The following is a 17,447-nucleotide window of genomic DNA, read 5'->3' as shown; positions in this document are numbered from 1 at the left end:
GTTTTAGATGTATAAAAACCATTCCTGTAGCTCACCTTTCAAACGGACGTTAACGTTCGGAGGCATACATACAAAATGTTTATACAATCACTTCAAAAGTTAAATGCACTAATAACCATACACAAATCCACGCACAACCATACTGTAAACAATCGGACAAAACAATAACTGTCCAGGATAGCCAACAACCCAAACGAAACACGTGTATACAAACTCGGATTAAGTCAGGAGTTGCATGCAAACTCCTGCACAAGCAAGGTAAGTAAATGATGCCGACGAAATAGTCATGTTTCAACATATAATTTCTATGATTGCCCAGCTTTAATTACGTGTGTGAATTCATGAAAAGGAGTATCACTAACAAAGACGATACCGTATAATTTCAAAGCGACCCTTAGACTCTAAATAATTTTGTGAAGTATTTCATATTGTGTAAATTATTGACTGTCTGTGGATAAGGTTGAAGGTCATGCAATATGTTGACGAATCTACTGAAATCATATTTTTATTGATCCAACTACTTTAATTGTATGTAGTCTCTGGCTAATGTTGTGAATCTTTGTCAGCTCATTGTCGCAAATGGCTGTGAGCCTGTGACTGCGAACCCTGAAGTGTTTTTCTTGATCGGTTTGTTGAAGTTTGTACTGTAGTTCGTGCTGTGTGCAGGGGAAGTGGCTTCTAAATGAGGTAAACGCATGTTCATTTTGCAACTGTTCGAAGAATACAGCGGCTTACTAGGCATGTGCTGCGTTATATCAAGCGATTATAGTAACAGCCGAAAGAAAAGAGAACAATATAATTAGTTATTGGCGAAATACAGGGAAATGCACCCCGAAGCAACAAGTTTCAGCTAGTGAAGAAATTAAATCCGTTGCAGATAAATTACGGACCAGAACTTAGAAGAGTTATGAATCCATCGAAGACCGGAGCTGGTACTGACGAGCTACAGGAACGAACACTGTGGTACTTCGATGTATTGACCTGTTTGAAAGAACACGAAACCCCCTTCCAATTCATTAAGCTCCATTACATAACCACGTGGATGAGGCGAAGCAGAAGATGAAGAGAGACGTGATGTATGTGTGCCCGAGCAAAACCTTGTAAGTAGTTTTATATCAATTTTGTTTCTTATATTACTGTACACATTGATGCTTGTACATGTTGTCGAAACAGTAGTAAGCTCTCCATTTCCGGTTACTGCCAGTAATTCATGTCTCGAACAAGCGGTCAGTAACCTTGCTGGGTCAAGCCAAGTGAAGTGATCCAATGAAAATTAAACTGATTGCTTGACCATTTTAAAATATTTTGGGTTTTTATATGTGATTACCCCATAATTGAGAAGTGTATAACAGTTTAGCAAAAGAAGAAATTATCTTGCACTGTTACTGAATGAATGTCCGCAGCTCGTGGTCTAGTGGCTAGCGTTGTTGCCTCTGAATCACAGGGGCCCAGGTTTGATTCCAGGTCGGGTTGGGGATTTTCTCTGCCCAGGGACTGAGTGTTTGTGTTGCCCTCATCATATCATCATCATCATCATCATCATCATTCTTGGCAGTGGCTAGATTGGACTGTGTAAAAATTGGGACTTAATACAGGAGCTAATGACCACGCAGTTGAGCACTCCACAATCCAAACACCATCATCATCACCACCGTTACTGAATGGTGGCCATTTTTATTTGTAAGCGCACAACGGTTTATCAGTTTTGAGACAGCAGTGTTAATCTGAATATCTCTGCACAGGGATAATTAACAACATCACAGTGACATGACTGCTGTTAGAAAAGTCTTCTCTACAACATTGTTTATTACTGAAAATGGGTCAACAGAAGCGTCCGATCTTACCCGTCGGCTTTGACCCGTGACGTAAGCGTGTTGTGGTGTGTGACGTCATTACGGCGCGGAGTTTGATTTGCGATTGTGGCGTGTTTGTAGATGTCTTGTTTTTGTTTGTCGTGCTCTCTGGTGGTGTGTTCATGGTTTTCGTTTGTTTCGTGTGGTGGGGTCAGTTTTCTGTTGCTCAGGTGTTGGATTTGAAGCGGAATCTCTATTAGTGAGTTAATGGTTAATTTAATGCTCATTGCTGTACGTCGGGTGAGTTTGTTATTGAGTGTATTTGGTTGTGGTTTTTTGTTCAGGAATGGATATGAAAGACCGCCTTAACAGTGTTCGGTTGAGGGCGATGATGGGGGAGACAGCTTTAGAGCTGATTAAATTTCTTCAGCTATTTGGCTTAATTGCCGAGGTCGTGAAGTGCGGTGTGTGCCAATCTAGTTTGTGGAGCTGGAACTTTTTTGAGGTAAGTTCCGTTTTTTTTTTTTTTTGGTTATTTATGTATGTTTTGTGTATTGGGTATAGGTTGGAAACATCCGATCTCACGCGTCGGCTTTGACCCGTGACGTAAGGGACCTACACATTGATCTGTAGCGTAGCCCTGAATACGAGGTTAGGTTGGGAGGTTTTTTTTGGAATGCGGCCGCGGCAGCGGCCGCCTATGATTCGAAAATATTGATTTGACACTAATGAAGCCTGTGGGGGGATGGGGGGGGCACTGCAGACTCCCCCCACCGCATAACGACACATGATGATCAAATTTTGAAAAAAAAATGAAAAATTTTTTCCGTACCTGCTAAACTGCATAAGTGCCGATGTATGTAGGTGTAAGGGAAGCTTTCGTTTCTTAGTTTTCTATTGGGGGATGTGATCGGTAGGTTCTGTTGAGCTATATAGGTTAAGGGAAGTGTCCGATTATGGATAGGAATGTGTTTTTTGGTATTTGGTCAGTTTTGTGATGTTGATTTATTTCGTTGTTTTGCGTGGTTTTGAATGGCGGTCGGTGGCTACATTTCTGTATATTTAGTTTCTCCGCACCCAAAAACCCCTAATTTCCCACGCTTGTCCCGTTACAGTCATTAGGCTTTTTGTGAAACTTGTGTATTTCAGTGTTTACAATACGTATGCGATGTTTTTATATCCGCCATATTGGAATTGTTTATAGTCGTTTCCGCGGTATTTGTGACGTCATGGGTCAAAGCCGACGGGTAAGATCGGACGCTTCTGTATTTCCCTGAAAATACCCTAGGCCTAAACTATAAAAGAACCAGTCAAAGTTACCTCCTCTGAAAACTTAAAATAGGCCTATCTGCTTTTTAGGGAAAAAAAACAGAGCGATTTATATCAGATTGTATTTTTTCCTATAGTTAGGTATCATGAACTGATAGCCTTGTATAGAGCAAGAACACAGAAAAATGTTTCCTTCATTTTTTATAAACTTCTGAAATTTGATAGTCTTTGTAAAGTCTTTTGTAAAGTTTGGGGATAGTGGAACTGAATATAAAACTTAGGTTTTGCTTCTTTTGTACACCTATATGATAGTGAAGTACTGTAAAAATTTCAACATCGATATTTCACTGTGAACAAAGACGTGAATTTTTGAAAAGGGGGAAATAATTCACATTATGCTGCAGTTGATTTTATGGCTGTTGCGTAATCCATGTCTGATATCGGCTAGATGTAATCAATTGTTATTGAAGTTTATGTACTGAATTATAAGCAAAAACTCAAAAAATTACTGAACTAAACTTTTATGTGTGTTCTTTACAAATTTAAATTAAATATTTTCAGTCAACATACTTTCAAAGTGGGGTGCCTCCTAATCCTAGGTACGATTGTTAACACTTATTTCATTTGTCAGCTTTTGTGATATATAGTAAGAACTCCCAATTGATGTGGCAAGTTCAAGTACTGAAAGCTTCCTTATTTGGTATTCAAACTTTGTCGCTACTAGATTTCTTGAATGATGTTCTTGGGCCTTCAAGTTGGTAAAAATGCACAAAAAGTAATTGTTTTCCAAAGCCACCATTGTCCATCAAACACACATATGCCACTATGTCATTCCATGTTAAAAAAAAGATATGTAATTTTACTGACAGAATGATCATCATAAATTTCAGTTTGTTGTGTTACATAGCATTGAACTAAGTTTTATGCAATGCCAAGGAATTTGTGGAATTGCCTTGTTCCTTTTACAGGGTGCCACAAGTTTCCCCAAATGAAATTCCCTGGTAGTTCCCTAATTTCCAGACAAATTTTAGCATTTTCCCCTGCCAGATTTTGAGATCTCAAGGATAAGTTAAGATGTAAGTTGACAATCTGCCTGTGCAGCTGTAGCAACAGAAACAATAATGTAAATAAAAAAATTAAAAAAACTTGCAAGCAGATGGCATTTCTTGATGAGAGCAAAAATCTTGAGTACTAACATCAACATCTTTTGTAATGAACTGTTTTTAGATGGGGAAAGCAAGACAGATGCTGTGTGTACGTAATTAAGACCACTGATCTCATTTTATTTCAGTAAAACAAAACACATTTGGTGACAAAAAATTCATTTCCTTGAAGTCATAAGACAGATTTAAAATACCTTCACTGATTTCAGAAATAACCTCAGAAAAAAGTAGGCCTGTTGAAAGAAGTGTACAAGGTGAGGAAGAATTGTGTAGATAAACACTGCAGGTGACCATCAATGGTTCTACAATGTTCATTATTGTTGGTTATTATCCACTGTGTTATATCTATTATTTTATAGGTATTTTGTGATTTTTCTTTAGAGAAATATATGAGAACATAGCGTACAAACCACTAGTGACTGACACAGTTTTCTTCTTCTTCTTATCGTCCATACGCTCTAACACACAAACTACTTTTGAAATTCCAAAATGTACTAGAACAAATAAAATGTCTATAAAATGCCACATTGTACAACGTACTTGCGGTGAGACAGTCGCAATTCCTGAAATCCATTGCCCGTGGCCTCTGGCCTGCTGAGGAGCACTGCAGTCCTGGGTCCGTGGATAAACCATGAAAATCCTCTGCATTATGCCACACACAAACAGACGCAGCCTGCGGGCAGGTTGGTGAGACTAGATCTGACAGGAAGGGCCTGCACATTAGTGGGAACCAAATGGCTTCAGATTGGTAGGCCCAATCCATACAGATACCCACAGAAACTGCCTGTGGTTATGGCCCATTGCGGAAATCCACTTGTGTAGCCAGCTGCTCATGAGCCACAGGCAACATGTTGATGAAATGAGACCACAGTGATCAATCCATGCTTGTTCAAATACTCCAAGAATTGATAATAATGAGGCCAGGTAGCGACTCACCATAAAGATGATTGCTGAGCCACAGACACACACATAGAAAATATAATCACACCCTCACAACTAAATTTTCAGGCATAGCTTTTTTCAGAAAATGAGAGCATTCACACAATCACCCAAGACACAACTCGTGCACACACGACTGCCGTCTCCAGCTGCTTCATCTGGAGTCTCTGAGGATCAGATCCAAACAAACCACTCCTCACACCTCCCTACCTCTCATTGGCAGCTACTAGACTAGTGGCAAGAAGTGATGGCAGCACTGACTACAAGCTGAGGGAACTGGTAGGAAGGGGAAAAGCGGTAAGAATGAGGTAGTAGGGAAGTAGTCCACATACTGAGCTGCAACCAGCCGACAACGATGCACAACGCCTAAGTAAACAAACCATTTCATCTACTGAGACAAAAATGAGATTTTTTCAGTGGTATTTTTTTTTCCAAATTCCCCTGATATTTCCCTGACGTGTTTGAAATCCCATAATATTCCCTGATTTCCAGAACATGTGGCAACACTGATTTATTGCTATTCAGTTTTCAAATCTAGTTTGAATTGTTATGTTATGAAGTACTACCTCTTCTTTCTTTATAAGAAAACAGGTGATACCTTTAATATTATCCTTGTAAAGGTTAAGCGTGTCATCCATTGTAAGAATTTGGTCTGTGGTCATTCTTTGTATGCTGGCTTTACTCACTTCACATTTTGTTGTACCTCCTACTCCACTGCATGAATTTTTACCACGGCAAGAGGCAATAAAACGCCATTTGGCCTCCAACCTGAAATCTTCTTTGTGGTTGCAATGATTTGAAACAATCTTTTTATTGTTGTATTGTCTACCACTTCCAATTGAAAAGTAGATGAGCTTCTCAAACTTTGGGAACTTTTCTTTTATGTAATTTGTCAAATACTTTTAAAACACATCGACAGCCTAAGTGTTGTGCTCCAAGTAGTCGCATAGAATGCAAATTGAAGAACTGCAAACTTCATATTTCTCATTTTTGAAGTACAGAACACATGAACGCACTGTTGCTTGGTCATTGACTCAGTGAGAGCCTCATTTTCCATCCTGGACCACAAATGTAAAGTCTTCTGCAAAATCAACTAGGACTACGCATTCAGTTTCATAATTAGTGGTTTCTTGTCATTTGGAAACTTTGCTTTGGATTTTAGAAACATAGCAGTGACTTTTGAGATTTTTAAGTTATCAATTAAAGATTGAAAGTACTCTTTCTGAGATGTAACCACTGTTATCATTTCAGCTCTGTCGGTTGTGACTCACTGTTTGAAGGTAAAACCTCTGATTTGTTAAACAATTCAAGAGGGATTTCTTTACCAGGGCATTTATCACACAAACTCATCATGCAGTCATAATTGTGTCACAAACCATTAAATCTAGTAATGCTTAATAGTTAACATCATTGAGTGTTGCACTATAATCATCAGTTTGACATTTGGATGGTATAAACAAAAACGTACAGTGTGTGTTCTTGAGGAGCTGGCTAAAATACACCACTTAGGGTGAAAGTCACAAAATTTTGAGCATCCAGTTTTGAATTCGGGATAATTATTTTTGTTTTAGAGAGCTGCATAAAGTTCATTTAAATCTGGCAACACCTGTCATTTCTGCTTTGTTTCTTTAACTCCATTTGTAACAACTGTTTTTCTATCATTGCTACCCGGACACATCCTAATGTTTTCATTGTCATCAAAAAACCGTTGGATCTTTTTGATTGTATATCAACTGCTTTGTTCTTTCATAAAATTGTCAAAATGTGTTGCTGTTTCACTAATTTTTGCGTTATTCTAAACAAATGATCAGAAACATTGAACTTGTGAAGTATTTTTTTCTCTTGACCGCGATTCTGAGTCTCTTCTAATTTTATGTGAAATTCATTGTACCTTGCTTTCAGTATCTGCATTTCCTTTTCTGCTACTCATTTTCGTATTTTTTAATCAGGAGGTAACTCTAAATTAGAACAAGCAATTTCCAGTTTGCTAATGCCTTCCTCCTCAAGACTATAAATGTCATTAACAAGGTTATGTTGTCCTGATTTTGGATTCACAATAAATGTTTTTGAGTAGCCATTTGGGCACAGGGAATTTCCAGGAATCTTGTTAAGTTTCACTCGGCAAGCTGTTTTACTCGCATTTAACAAGGACAAATGTTCATGTTTTATTTCCCTCAGACCTTAAATAACTTACTTTGTATGAACTTTTGAGTGGATCAGAGCATTTTTTTTTTTTTTTTTTTTTAATGTGATTGTACTTCAGTATATATATTTTTTCTCATGATACTCACAAACTGATGATACAGAACTTACTAATAATTTAAACAAAGTTTGTCTATCTTAATCAAAGGTATTAAGATTTTTTAAATTTTTTGTAATGGAACCACAAGTTGTTTTGTGACGCACTTTACTTGCCATCTGTCCAATGGAGCACTCTTCATCCACTTTATTACATTCCAATTAGTCTTTCAAATTTAGTTAATTAAAATTTTCAGTCGCAACAAAAGCACATAAAATACTCCACATGCTCAGTGAAGTACGTGCATCACTCTAAACAGAGGTTTCTGAACAGACTGACTACAAAAGTGCCACACCCAGCCAATTTAGGTGGGGGTGGACAGTTGATGTACAAACTTGTCACTGACTGCTGGGCTCCTGTGCAGACTTGTAACTTTGTCCACTGAGCTACTGTGCAGGCTTGTCTCGAGGACTAAACTCACGCACGAAACTGTAGCCTTCTCAACAATGGAGAAATTTCGCATATTCATTATTTTACTTTTATCATTTTGAGCTTGTAATAATGTGCTACTTAATTAAGAATAAACATAGATTTAAATGGGCAATTTTTTAATCACACAACTAAAGCAAAAGCTCCTATTGTTTAACATTTTATTACTGAAATAAATAATACTATCTAAATGTAGGGTGATAGTGTCAACCATAACATCAATTGTAGCATAATGTGAATTATTTCCTTATTTTCAAAAATTCAGATCTTTGTTCACAGTGAACTATGAATGTTGAAATTTTTACAGTACTTCACTATAATATAGCTGTACAATACATGCAAAACCTAATTTTTATATTCAGTCCCAAACTTAACAAAAAAAATTTCAAAATTCAAAAAATTTATAAATTTGCTTGTGTTCTTGCTCTTTGGCCAGAGATCTCTGCCCTAACTCTTTGCCTTTACACATGTCTGCTTGTGTCTGTATATGTGCAGATGGATGTGTGTGTGTGTGTGTGTGTGTGTGTGTGTGTGTGTGTGTGTGTGTGTGTGTGTACATACCTGGTATATCGCGCGTGTATACCTGTCCCTTTTTCCCCCTAAGGTAAGTCTTTCCAGTCCCGGGATTGGAATAACTCCTTACCCTCTCCCTTAAAACCCACATCCTTTCGTCTTTCCCTCTCCTTCCCTCTTTCCTGATGAAGCGAAAGCTTGAAATTTGTGTGTGTGCTTGTGTGTTTTTTATTGTGTCTATCTACCAGCGCTTTCTCATTTGGTAAGTCACAGCATCTTTTTTTAAATATTTTTTCCCATGTGGAATGTTTCTTTCTATTACATTCATATCATTAATTTTGAAGGCAAATTGACATTTTGGACAGAGATTCATTGCAAATCAATCAAAGTGCACCACATAAAATTTCATCATCATGTGTATTGTCGACTGATGTGCATTCATGTAAATGGTCAGCATAACATTGCAGGAGATGCAAACACAAGTGCATGTTTTTTAAAAAAAAAGACAGATTAAATAATAATGTGTATTCTCCTTGTATTTCTAATATTTTGTCTGAGTGAATAAATATTACACAAAGATAATCTCAGTTTCAACATTAAATCCTTAAATACACCTTTCCTTACCTCCATTAATGTTTCTGCCATTCCCTAATATCTGTGCATGTTTCCGTCACAAATAGTCTTATTGCCTGTGGTGATTTGCACTAATGAATTTAAGGTCTTCAGATGAATTTCATGTATTTCCGGAGAGGAGTGTACCAAAGAACTACAGCTCAGGTTTCAAGTAGCTCACCATGCACTTGACAGGAATGTAGGCCCATCCAGTAGAACAGTTCATGATGGGATCATGCGAAACCCATGGTATACAGTCAGTATAAACCAACAGAGACTGCTGCATAAATAAAAACAAAACACAGGGCTGTAGCTAGGGAGATCCTGAATGAAATTAATTTTGCTGTTAAAAGGGCAAGGTGTTGCATTCAATAACTACCATACATAGTATTATCAAAGGATTTCTCACAAAACCCAAATAAATTCTGGTCATGAAAGTTAGTGTCCAGGCGCTCATGTGTGATACTTAGACACTAACTGGGGGGTAGTGAAACAAATACAGAAATGCTGGATTCCATTTTCAAATGTTTCTTTAGAAATGAAAATTCAAAGATATTCTCCCAATTTAATTCTTGTGCCAATTTAATGGTGGGTTATATAGATGTTAGTGTCTGTGGTGTTAAGAAAGAGTGAAAATTGAACAAGTTTCCAGGCCTCAATGGAATCCCTATCAGATTCCTATCGAGTTGGTGCCTGATTAGTCTCTCTTTTTAACCATAATCTTCTATACATCCCTTGAACTTGTAACTATGCCCATTAGTTGGAAGAAAGCTCGGTTCATACCTTTCTGCAAAATGGGAAGTAGAAGTGATCCACAAAACTATCGTCCAGTATCCCTGTTTTACATTTGTTGTTGAATTTTAGAACATGTCTGAGCTGAAATATAATGCACTATTCAGACAGAATGACGTCCTCCATGCCAGACAGCATAAATTCCAAACTCACACTTTTGTCATGTGAGATCCCTAAAGTCACGGATCAAAGCAGTCTGGTATTTCTCAATGTCCAAAAAGCAGTTGACTCAGTGCCACATATATGCTTATCAAAAGTGTGATCGTGTAGGGTACCATACCAAACGAAATTTGTGGCTGGATTGAGAATTATTTGATAGGGAGGTTGTAGCATCTAATATTGGGTAGAGAATAAACAGAAAATTAATAACAAAAAAACTAGAGGAAGCCCCAGGAGAAAACAATACATAGACATGAATCATAAGCGCAATACTGTGATGGAACAATATAAGGATTTCGGACAACCTCTCCTTATTGGAGCTGATACTCCAATTAAATGGAGTACTAGAGGGAGGCCCTCTGCTGCACAGATAAATAGCAGAGGTGCTATTTATCTGTGCAGCAGAAGAAGTTACAAGAGTACCCCAAAGGGAGGGTGTAACCTCATATGCATAGGTAGACAATATTGTAATAGACACAAGGCACATTGAAAAGTTACAAGAAGTGATAATTGATATGGAAGATTGCTGTGTCAACCATGGCTTTGAAATAAATGTGGAGAAAAAAGAAATGATGGCACTCAAACATGGAGGAAGAGCACCTGCATCAGCTGAGATCTTTATATGGGAGAGAAAACTGAAGATGTACCAGATTTCAAGTACCTAGGGGTTACAATACAGAAAAACTACAAAATGTTTCACAAAACATGTAACAGAGGAAGCAATGCAAGCAATAATGGCAATCCATGAAATACAGTACATCAGATCCCTTAGCCTAGAGACAGCAATGGCACTATTCATGTTGTGGCGTAACAAGCTTGCTACGCCACACTGGGAAGGGAGCCGAAAGAAAGGCACGCGTACACACACGCCGACTGGCGTCAAGTCTGGAACAGGATAACTATTGAATGGTAGCAAGAAAAGTACGTAGCTGCTTTATACTTAACTTTTATTCTTTGATGAATACAGCGTTCTTCTTGAGACATTTATACAATAACTCTCAAACTAGGTAAGGCTAATGGCGCCTTGCTAGGTCGTAGCCATGGACTTAGCAGAAGGCTATTCTAACTGTCTCTCGGCAAATGAGAGGAAGGCTTCGTCCGTATTGTCGCTAGCAATGTCGTCGTACAACTGGGGCGAGTGCTCTATCGTATATCGAGACCTGCCTTGTGGTGGCGCTAGGTCTGCGATCACACAGTGGCGACACGCGGGTCCGACATGTACTAAATGGACCGCGGCCGATTTAAGCTACCACCTAGCAAGTGTGGTGTCTGGCGGTGACACCACAATTCAGAGCCAAAATCTTCCCAATACTGATGTACGGCATAGAAATTATCGGGCCACATATTACAGTGAAAAACCTAATGACACTAGAAAGAGTGAAGGCATCCTGTATAAAAGAAGCAATAAGAGTGTACAAGACGACACGATCCAGGCTTGTATACCTGCTGGCGTGGAACCCTGGCTCAGTGCAGACCTACAGACAAACCTGATGCTACACAACAGCAGCACTTTGGGAGGTCTACTTAAAACATTGAAGGAAAAAAGGGAAGACATACCTCCAGAATTTTATAGCACAGGCACCATGATTGCTGAACATGGACAAAGGATAACTTCGAAAGGAGACATGTTATCACCAGAATGGCAGTCCATGATTCCCACCACTTTATTTGCAACAACATGTTATATCATGAACCAAACACTGTGTGTGAGTGTAAACTGTGTCATCAAATATGCAGGTGTTACCAGATAGAACTCTGTACAAAAATGCCACGATCAGTAAGTGACTATGCAAATAACAGTATGCAAAATTTCTAATTTCATTTATCATTATCATTGTACTTTGAATTTGTGTGGCTATTTGGCCGCAATAAACTTATTATTATATTGGGTGGAGAGTCAGTAACATCTACATATACATCGATACTCTGCAAGCCATTGTAAGGTGTGTGGCAGAGGGAACCATGTACCACTGCTTTTCATTTCCCGCTCCTGTTCCATTCACAAATAGAGCGAGGGAAAAATGACTGTCTGTACGCCCCCATATGAGCCCTAATTTCTCGTATCTTGCCTTCATGGCCCTTACTTATGCTGTATGTTGGCGGAGCAAAATCATTCAGCAGTTGGCTTCAAATGCTGGTTCTCTTAAATTTTTTCAATAGTGTTTCCTGAAAAGAATGCCACCATCCCTCCAGGATTCCCATTTGAGTTCCATAAGCATCACCGTAACACTTATGTTTTGTTCGAACCTACTGGTAACAAAACTAGTAGCCCTTCTCTGAATTGCTTCAATGTCTTCCTTCAATCCGACCTGGTACGGATCCCAAATTCTCAAGCAGTACTCAACAATAGGTCGCACCAGTGTCCTATGTGCAGTCTCCTTTACAGGTGAACCACTCTTTCCTATAATTCTCCCAGTAGACTAGAGTCGACCATTTGTCTTCTCTACCTCAGTTTTCACATGCTCGTTCCACCTTGTATTAGTTTGCAATGTTATCCGCAGATATTTAAACAACTTCATTGTGTCAAGCAGGACACTAGTATTACTGTATCCAAACATTACTGGTTTGTTCTTCCTACATCTGCATCAACTTACATTTTTCCACATTTAGGGCTTGCAGCCATTCATCACACTAACTGGAAATTTTGTCTAAGTTGTCTTGTATCTTCCTACAGTCACTCAACTTCGACACCTTACCATACACTGTTGCATCATCAGCAAACACCTTGAGACTGCTGCCCACCCTAACTGTCAAATAATTAATGTATATAGAGAACAACAGCGGTCCTATCACTCTTTCCTTGGGCATTCCTGATGATACCCTTGTCTGTGATGAACACGCACTGTCGAGGACAACACACTGGGATCTATTCTTTAAGAAGTCTTTGAGCCACTCACAAATCTATGAACTTATTCCATATGCTTGTACCTCCATTAACAGCATGTAATGGCGCAATGTGTCAAATGCTTTCTGGAAATATGAAATATGTCTGTTGCCCTTCATCCATAGTTTTCAGTGTATTACGTCAGAAAAGGGCAAGCTGAGTTTCGCATGAGAGATGCTTTCTAAAACCGTGCTGCTTCATGGATATATGCTGCTTAGCCTCAAGAAAGTTTGTTATATTCGAACTGATGATTTATTCAAGGATTCTGCAGCAAACAGAAGTTAGAGATATTGGTCCGTAATTATACATGTTCGTTCTTTTACCCTTCTTATATATTGGAGTCACCTGTGCTTTTTTCCAGTCACTTGGGACTTTGTGCCAGGTAACAGATTCATGATAAATGCAAGATAGGTAAGGGACCAATGCCGTAGAGTACTCTTTGTAAAATCGAACTGGGATTCCAGACCGGGTGTGATTTATTTGATTTCAAATCTTTTAAGTTGCTTCTCGACACCAGGTGTGCTTATTTCAATGTCTTCTATACAGGAATCTGTCCGATGGTCCAATGACGGTATGTTTGTACGGTTCTCCTGTGTGAACGATTTCTTGAACTTGAAATTTATTTATATATATTCTTTATAGTAAGTGACCTTGGGTATTCCTGAGGGAAGTGTGTAATATCACTTGCTGCTTGTGTCGTATATTAGTGACCTTGTAGACTGTATTAATAGTAGCTTCAGACTTCTTGCAGATGATGCTGCTGTGACCTATAATGAAGCTCAGTCTGAAAAAAAAAAAAAAAAAAAAAACTGCAGAAATATTCAGATGGACCTTGACAAGATTTTGTAGTGGTACAAGGATTGAGAAATTCCATTAAATATTCATAAATGTAAAACTGAACACTTCGCAAAGTGAAAAACATAGACGGCCTTACAACTACAGTATCGTAGAGTCACAGTTAGAATTGGTCAAGTCCTGCAAATACCTCAGTGGAGCAATTTGTAATGAAAACTGTCCCAAGAAACCATTTAAACATACATGAACAGGGTGGCAAGAAGCCAAAATAATTGCTACATCCACAAGGATAAATGCATACTTTTATTGATCCATTTTGCTTTCCAAAATGTCACCCAGGGAATGCTCTGAAGCCTGAGCCCTTCCAGTGATTGTTGTAGCATGTTTGCTTACAGATGTTTCATGCTCTACATTCCAATGACCATCTGCCTGATAGACCATAAAACATGATTAATCTGAAAAGACCACCTGTCACCCCTTAGCCTACATCCAGTTGCAGTAAAGGTGTGCAAATTCCAGCCTTCGTTGCCAATGAATAGCAGTTAGCACAGGTGCATGAACCAAGTGCCTTCCACAGAGGCCCATGTGCAGCAATGTTTGCTGAACGGTCATTGAAAAGATACTGTTGGTAGTCACTTTGTTCATGTGAGTGGTCAGTTGCTCTGTTTGCCCAATCTCCATGGCCAACATTTATCTGTGTCACCTATGGTCTGTAGTGCACCACAGTTGCTTTGATGCTGGTTTTCGATAGCACTGTTTTGCCATGCACAGTATTCTTTACAGGTAACGTTTGGTCTTTTTGTGTCAAAGGAAAACCTAATCTGAAACAGTGGAAGCCTTTAACCCAAAAGCCATGGTTATGCCCTTAATTAAACCTTAATTGTACAGCTATTTTATACAGGGCTGTAAAATTACATGTCAGTATTTGACACGTCAGAGATTTATACCAGCTCCTAGCAGGTAGCGTGCTATTAAATAGTTAATGTTGAGGTTGCTCTGACTTGTTTTTCTAATACATCTTGGCATGGGCATCTGCAGTTTTGCAAGTTTTTCCACCAGTTTATTCTGTTGTGGAATATATTTAGAACATCCCAAATTGATGTGGTTAAGATCTTCGTCATCTAGCTGTTCACTGCATTTGGGAGAGTCTGTCACTCCGATTCTATAGGAGTGCTCAGGTAACCTTGCATATCCCAACCTTATTTGAATAATTGATGTCATATGTTTCCTCAGAAGTTTCTCCTGGCTGTACCATTGTTCAGTTAGAATAGTGCATTGTGCTGAATTCAACACTATCCATTTTTCCTGCTGTTATATTTGACACTGTTTTTCCTGTTCCTTGTGTGCCTTATTTCTTGAAATGAAATGTGGAGAAAGAATTTGGGAACTGTGTAAATAGTGAGTTCCCTTCTTTGATGCAGTTTTTTATTTCAGTGGTACTTTTGTGGCAATGAAAAGATTTTTTTTCTCTCAGCAACACCACAATAACGTATAAAACCAGTGCAGTCATGTGTTTCGGATCTGTCAGTATCTGGCCATCCGCTTTTCAGATAATTCATTACAGAATTACTAACACTAAACTGCTGGTCCACTCTGATTGGTAGGCTAAAGAAGTCACATTTACAGACTTTTGTTTCACACTCTTTACTGAACAGTCATAACACTCAGCCAGTCTGTGTCAAAGTAGGAAAGAATCTGCAACAACAGAAGCCTTTCACTAACAGTCCCCTTTTTTTATTTATTTTTTCCCCTCTTTGAGTGTCCTCATCTGTCAGATGCTTAGCTTTAATTGTGGCAGGATGACTAATTATTATGAATATTTAAAGCAGAAACATTTTAGCTCCTAGTTATCTACAGATGTCAAGAGGCATTTCTTTTGGTTTTATTAGAAGGGCATTGCATGGATAGCTGCATCAAACCAGTCTCAGGACTGAAGACAACAACAACAACAACAACAACAACATAGAAGGGCATTAGGTAGTGCAATTTCCAAAGGGAAAACTTACGTAATCTGTTGCCGAGTGTGTCGGCCATGAGTATAAGGTGATGAGGACGTCCAACTGGGCTCTCCACCACACATGACTTAACAGTGTGTGAGACATTCACAGCTTACTCTGTTTTTATACCATTATGGTTAGGGTCTGTTGGTGTAAAATGGGTATAGTGGGGTAAAACACGTATAAATAATGTTTTTTTAAAAATAAATCCTTTTGTACTATTATCAATAATATGTGACTGAAAAAATGTTCATATGTGTACATCATCATTGTGTATGATATTATACTAAAATGTTGTTGGCAACACTTATAAGTTGAGATTTTTTTTACAACTGACAGAGTAAACAAAACCACTGCTTAAAATCATTATTTATAGTTAACCGGCAAGAACTGAAGATTAAAATTCAGATATGTTCATATCGTATATGTCTATTTTAAGTTTAGGCTATATTAGTTTAGAGATTTAATTTGTAATGGTTTGTATGTTATTTATGATTTCAAAACATGGGGTAAAATGTGTATGCTTCACCAAAAACTAACCTCACCTTTTGTTTCAGATCATGCTTCATATGTACATAAAGAAGATACCTCTTAGATATGATGCAAATGCAATAACACAAGCTGCAGATGATTTTTTTTTTTTAAAATTCCTTATGAAACATTGAGATGTTCATGTGAAAATCCTGCTAAGTCAAAGGCTGTGGGAAAACAACAGTGCTGCCAGAAGAGGAGGAAAAGTATATAGTAGAGGCTCTAGTGTTTACAGCAAAGTGTGGATATCTGTGAGACAGAAAAGATTTACAATTTATGGTGTGTAGTTACATACATTCAGTGGGTAGGAAGACACCATTTAAGGACGATAATGCTATGCCAGGCTGTGTCTTTATTGTATGTTTCGAAAAAAGATTGCGAAAACCTGAACTATTGACAAGAGCAAGGGCTGAAGGATTGTCTAATTTTGTAGCAGATGAGTTTTGTAGGATGTTTGTCCCTAAAAGTGCAAGGGTAACCTATTCAAGATCAGGGGATGCAGGAATATCATATAGCCTATAATAATGTTTCATTATGGGTTCTGATTATTGTGTATAATACTGTCTTTTTCACAGAGTTTTGTTTACAGTGTAAAAAAATCCATTTAATAGGTAATATTGTGTAGTTTAATTATTTATTGTGCTTAAGATTGTCCATTGTGTAAAGTGTAATCTAAACATTAAGAAACAAGTTTCACGTACAACAGTCTATGCAAGTGATTGTATCTTCACCTACAATGTTTGGTTACCTAAGAACCAGTATCCTTTCCAGGCGCTTGTCAGTTTAAAGATGGCCTAATAAGCCGAAAACTACTTCGAAATAAACAAAAATCAGTAGAACAAAAACAGTGTACTTGTTATTCAACCTTAAATATGGAATTGTTCTGCCAAGAAGTAAAGGAAGAATCCATAAATAAAAATAAAATGTTATTCCATTAAATTTTTGACGAAATGCAAAGGAGAAGGTGAACATTATATTTTCCCAAACAAAAATGGCATTGAGTGAGTTGATGCGGGTAAAATTGCTGACATGTATCCCATTCCTGACTACAATGGAAGATTTTAGAGTTTGTGTAAAATGTTTCTGTGAGAATGACTTTCATCAGAAATAAGCTAATGTTTTTATTTGCGTAATTCACAGTGTAATATTGTTTAATAATTTTCTGAAGTATGTCCTAATGTATGTTGATTTCTTATTATACCTGCCTTACACATATAGCTGATTTTTTACGTTGTTTGGAGGGACTGCAATTGAATGACTCTGATATTTTAG

The 17,447-nt window shown here is 38.0% G+C and overlaps 1 protein-coding gene and 1 long non-coding RNA gene across 5 annotated transcripts in view; one reads left to right on the top strand and one right to left on the bottom strand.

The window, feature by feature from the left end:
• The window catches only part of LOC126419120 (microspherule protein 1), a 139,417-nt gene extending 139,242 nt beyond the window's left edge, over window positions 1-175 (bottom strand). For 3 of the 4 annotated variants that reach the window (XM_050086219.1, XM_050086222.1, XM_050086221.1), the window contains exon 1: window positions 36-175. The gene's annotated coding sequence lies outside the window, so the exon portion shown is untranslated. The remainder of the gene's footprint in view (window positions 1-35) is intronic. The other variant, XM_050086220.1, reaches the window with a different exon arrangement.
• Window positions 176-564: 389 nt separating this feature from the next.
• Window positions 565-17,009, top strand: LOC126419123 (uncharacterized). The gene is made up of 3 exons (XR_007575938.1): window positions 565-687; window positions 878-1,100; window positions 16,202-17,009. It is a non-coding gene; the product is annotated as an uncharacterized LOC126419123 (long non-coding RNA).
• Window positions 17,010-17,447: the final 438 nt, after the last annotated feature.

This window comes from Schistocerca serialis, chromosome 9 (genome assembly GCF_023864345.2).
Source record: "Schistocerca serialis cubense isolate TAMUIC-IGC-003099 chromosome 9, iqSchSeri2.2, whole genome shotgun sequence".
NCBI lineage: Eukaryota > Metazoa > Arthropoda > Insecta > Orthoptera > Acrididae > Schistocerca > Schistocerca serialis.
Note: the sequence above shows the minus strand (reverse complement) of the source record. Positions and strands in the feature narration are given on the sequence as shown.